Here is a 4,973-nt window from a genome sequence, read left to right as displayed (position 1 = left end):
TGGCATCTCAGCTCACAGCAACCTCCAACTCCTGGGCTCAAGCGAGTCTCCTGCCTCAGCCTCCCAAGTAGCTGGGACCACAGCCGCCCGCCACAATGCCCGGCTATTTTTTGGTTGCAGCCGTCATTTTTGCTTGGCGGGCCCAGGCTGGGGATTCGAACCCGCCACCTTGGGTGTACGTGGCTGGCGCCTTAGCAACTTGAGCCACAGGCGCCAAGCCTATTTACTTATTTATTTAGAGACAGTGCCCTGTGTAGAGGGCCATGGCATCATCACAGCTCACAGCAACCTCAAACTCTTAGGCTCAAGTGATCTTCCTGCCTCAGCCTCCCAAGTAGTGGGGACTATAGATGCACCCATCACACTGGCTGGTTTTTCTATTTTTAGTAGAGATTGGATCTTGCTCAGGGTGGTCTCAAAATCCTGAATTCAAGCAACCCACCCACCTCAGCCTCCTAAAGTGCAAGGATTACAGGAACCAGGCCTGGCTGGAGAGATGAAGTTTTAAAGAGTTAGTTTTATGATAAAGCTGATTGGGGAACATGGGGATCTGCTACCAAGTAGGTGTGCTTATCTGCCCTTAGGGCAACTTAATTCATCACAACTGTAGACCACCCCCTCTCAGGAGGGTCACCGCCACATGCATCCTGAGGGGGTCAGCTCAGAGCACCAGGTGGCTAGGCACCACCTGCTCAGTCCTCAGTATTACCAGTCAGGCAGGCCACTGCTGCCACAGGAAGCGGTGACGGAGAGGGGCACTGCTGTGGTCACTCTCACACACAGACACAGGCCCTCCTGGAGGATCCACAACACTACAAGCATTAGTACAGTGAGATAAAGGGCTTTGTTCTTCAAATTGGATGGAGAGACAAATGGCTGTGGAATCTTTGTGGCTTCTTCTGTGACATTCTGTAAGAGGAACTACGATGGGGACATGAGTCCCCTTTTCCAGGGGAAAGAGGACTGAGAAATGCCGTGGTGGCACACAGCCAGGTTGACTCAGCAGCAGCTCCAGGGGACAGAGAGGAGCTGTGAGCAGGAGCAGGAAAGACCATTGTCCCATCACCTCTCTGGGCTGTTCCCTCCTGTCTCCTCTTTGTCCTGCCTCTGCAATTCCCCCCAATGAGTAAAATCAATGGACATTTTCATTCTGAATCTTTTTTTTTGAGACAGAGCCTCAAGTTATCCCCCTGGGTAGAGTGCTGTTGCATCACAGCTCACAGCAATCTCCAACTCCTGGGCTCAAGCGAGTCTCCTGCCTCAGCCTCTCAAGTAGCTGGGACCACAGGCATCCGCCACAATGCCCGGCTATTTTTGTTTGGTTGCAGCCGTCATTGTTGTTTTGGTGGGCCAGGCTGGATTTGAACCCGCCACCTTAGGTGTACGTGGTTGGCAACTTAGCCACTTGAGCCACAGATGCTGAGCCTTTTCTTTCTTTCTTACCAAGATTCTACCCCCTTCCCTCCTTCCCTCTCTCTGCTCTTCCTTTCCCCTACCCTTTCCTCCTTCTTTCTCTCTCTGGTTTCCCCTTCCCCCACCCCCACTGTGTCCTTAATTGTCATTAATTGTCCTCATATCAAAATTGAGTACATAGGATTCATGCTTCTTCATTCTTGTGATGCTTTACTAAGAATAATGTGTTCCACTTCCATCCATGTTAATACAAAGGCTATAAAGTCTCCATTTTTTAAATGGCTGAATAGTATTCCATGGTGTACATATACCATAGCTTGTTAATCCATTCCTAGGTTGCTGGGCATTTAGGCTGTTTCCACATATTGGTGATTGTAAATTGAGCTGCAATAAACAGTCTAGTCTAAGTGTCCTTATGATAAAAGGATTTTTTTTCATTCTGGGTAGATGCCCAGTAATGGAATTGTAGGATCAAATGGGAGGTCTAGCTTGAGTTCTTTGAGGGTTCTCCATACTTCCTTCCAAAAAGGTTGTATTAGTTTGCAGTTCCACCAGCACTATAAAAGTGTTCCCTTTTCTCCACATCCACACCAGCATCTGCAGTTTTGAGATTTTGTGATGTGGGCCGTTCTTGCTGGGGTTAGATGATATCTCAGGGTGGTTTTGATTTGCATTTCTCTAATAATTAGGGATGATAAGCATTTTTTCATATGTTTGTTAGCCATTAGTCTGCATTCTTTAGAGAAGGTTCTATTCATGTCTCTTGCCCATTGGTATATGGGATTGTTGGCTTTTTTCATGTTAATTTGAGTTCTCTGTAGGTCCTAGTTATCAAGTTTTTGTCTGATTCAAAATATGCAAATATTCTTTCCCATTTTGTAGATTGTCTCTTTGCTTTGGTTGTTGTCTCCTTAGCTGTACAGAAGCTTTTCAGTTTAATTAGGTCCCCCCGCTTTGTTTTTCTGAGAAAGAGCCTCAAGCTGTCCCCCTGGGTAGAGTGCTGTGGCATCACAGCTCACAGCAACCTCCAACTCCTGGGCTCAAGCGAGTCTCCTGCCTCAGCCTCCCAAGTAGCTGGGACCACAGGTGCCCGCCACAACACCCGGCTATTTTTTGGTTGCAGCTGTCATTGTTGTTTAGCAGGCCCGGGCTGGATTTGAACCCGCCACTTTAGGTGTACATGGCTGGCGCCTTAGCCACTTGAGCCACAGATGCCAAGCCGTCCCATTTGTTTATTTTTGTTGTTGTTGCAATTGCCACAGAAGTCTTTTTCATGAAGTCTTTCCCCAGGCTGATATCTTCTAGTGTTTTTCCTATGCTTTCTTTGAGGATTTTTATTGTTTCATGCCTTAAATTCAAGTCCTTTGTCCATCTTGAATCAATTTTTTGTGAGTGGAGAAAGATGCAGGTCCAGTCTTTTACATGTGGATATCCAGTTCTCCCAGCACCATTTATTGAATAGGAAGTCTTTCCCCCAATGTATGTTCTTGTTTATTGAAGATTAGGTGGTTTTAAGATGTTAGTTTCATTTCCTGGTTTTCTACTTGATTCCAAATGTCTATGTCTCTATTTTTGTGCCAGTACCATGTTGTCTTGACCACTATGGCTTTGTGGTACAGCCTAAAATCTGGTGTACTGATGCCTCCAGATTTGCTTTTATTACTAAGAACTGCCTTAGCTATACAAGGTTTTTTTCTGGTTTCATACAAAATGCAGAATAATTTTTTCCAACTCTTGAAAGTACGATGTTAGTATTTTAATAGAGATGGCATTGAATTGGTAGATTGCTTTGGAAAGTATAGACATTTTTAACAATGTTGATTCTTCCCAGCCATGAGCATGGTATGTTCTTCCATTTAATGTCCTCTGCTATTTCCTTTCTTAGGGTTTCATAATTTCTTTTTTTTGAGACAGAGCCTCAAGCTGTCATCCTGGGTAGAGTGCTGTGGCATCACAGCTCACAGGAACCTCCAACTCCTGGGCTTAAGTGATTCTCTTGCCTCCGACTCCCAAATAGCTGGGACTACGGGCACCCACCACAATACCTGGCTATTTTTTGGTTGCAGCCGTCAATGTTGTTTGGCGGGCCCCGGGCTCAACTGGAACCCTCCAGCTTAGATGTATGTGGCTGGCGCCTTAACTGCTTGAGCCACAGGTGCATAGCCAGAATTTCATAATTTTCTTTATAGAGGTCCTTCACCTCTTTTGTTACATATATTCCTAGGTATTTCATTTCCTTTGAAGCTATGGTGAAGGGAGTTGTGTCCTTAATTAGCCTCTCATCTTGAATGTTATTGCCGTATACAAAGGCTACTGACTTGTGGACATTGATTTTATATCCTGAGACATTGCTATATTTTTTTGATGACTTCCAGGAGTCTTGTGGTTGAGTCTTTGGGGTTGTCTAAGTATAAGATCATATTGTCAGCAAAGTGGGAGCATTTGACCTCCCCTGCTCCCATTTGGATGACCTTTATTTCCTTGTCTTGCCTAATAGTATTGGCTAGAATTTCCAGCACTATGTTGACTAGTAGTGGTGACAGAGGACCACCTTGTCTGGTTCTAGTTCTAAGAGGAAAAGCTTTCAGTTTTACTCCGTTCAGTAAAATATTAGCTGTGGGTTTGTCATAGATAGCTTCGATCAGTTTAAGAAATGTGCCACGTATGCCTATACTCTTCAGTGTTCTAATTAGAAAAGGATACTGGATTTTATCGAATGCTTTTTCTGCATCTATTGAGAGGATCATATAGTCTTTGATTTGGCTTCTGTTAATACAGTGGATAATGTTTATGGACTTGCGGATAGGCGAAAGGCCTATATGCCTCTGGCTAAAAAAGCTGTTTGAGAGAGAGCAGTGAAAAGATTTTGTGTAGGCATACTTGTGAGAAACTGAGGCAGAATCCCATATGGCTGGGTTGGTTGTGGGCATAAAACCCCCTGACCTAAGGTCAACCTGGTTGGTTGAGGGCATAAAACCCCACTGACTTAAGGCCCACATGGGAGTGGAGGCTTGCAAGCAAGTTTTCTATATGTCTTAGAAATTTCTTAATTATGCCTTGCTTAAAATTGAAGTAACTGCCTCCAGAAGGTGAGGCCAGTAAGGGCAGGTATTCAATCTACCTTCCTCCTCCAGAGCCTCAAACTTCATCAGATAAGAACAAAAGAAGTAATGGGTAACAACATGTTCTTCATTAATTTATGTTGAAAGGATTATGTTAGATAAAGTGGCATCAGTTAATCCGTAGATTACTAGGGAGGATCTGCTCACGAGATAGTCACAAGATGTTTATTTGTGAGATGGATTATGGATTGTAATGAACATTAATGAATTCATTGATGTACAGTGTGCACGCGCAGAGGGATTGTAATGAATATTAATGAGGTACAGTGCACATATGCACAGCTGGCTATTTAAGCCAAGAGAAAGTAAAGAAACTTGCCACATGCTTGAGAGAGCTGTGGACCCCTTTATTTAAATATACACTTTCAATTGTGGGTTTACGCTCTGTGACACCGCTTCTCCGTGAGACTCTAATGACAAAACTTGTGTATGTTAAAC

The sequence above is a fragment of the Otolemur garnettii genome, unplaced genomic scaffold (assembly GCF_000181295.1).
Source record: "Otolemur garnettii isolate 467f Iridium unplaced genomic scaffold, OtoGar3 scaffold00119, whole genome shotgun sequence".
Lineage (NCBI taxonomy): Eukaryota > Metazoa > Chordata > Mammalia > Primates > Galagidae > Otolemur > Otolemur garnettii.
This window is presented reverse-complemented; position numbering follows the sequence as displayed.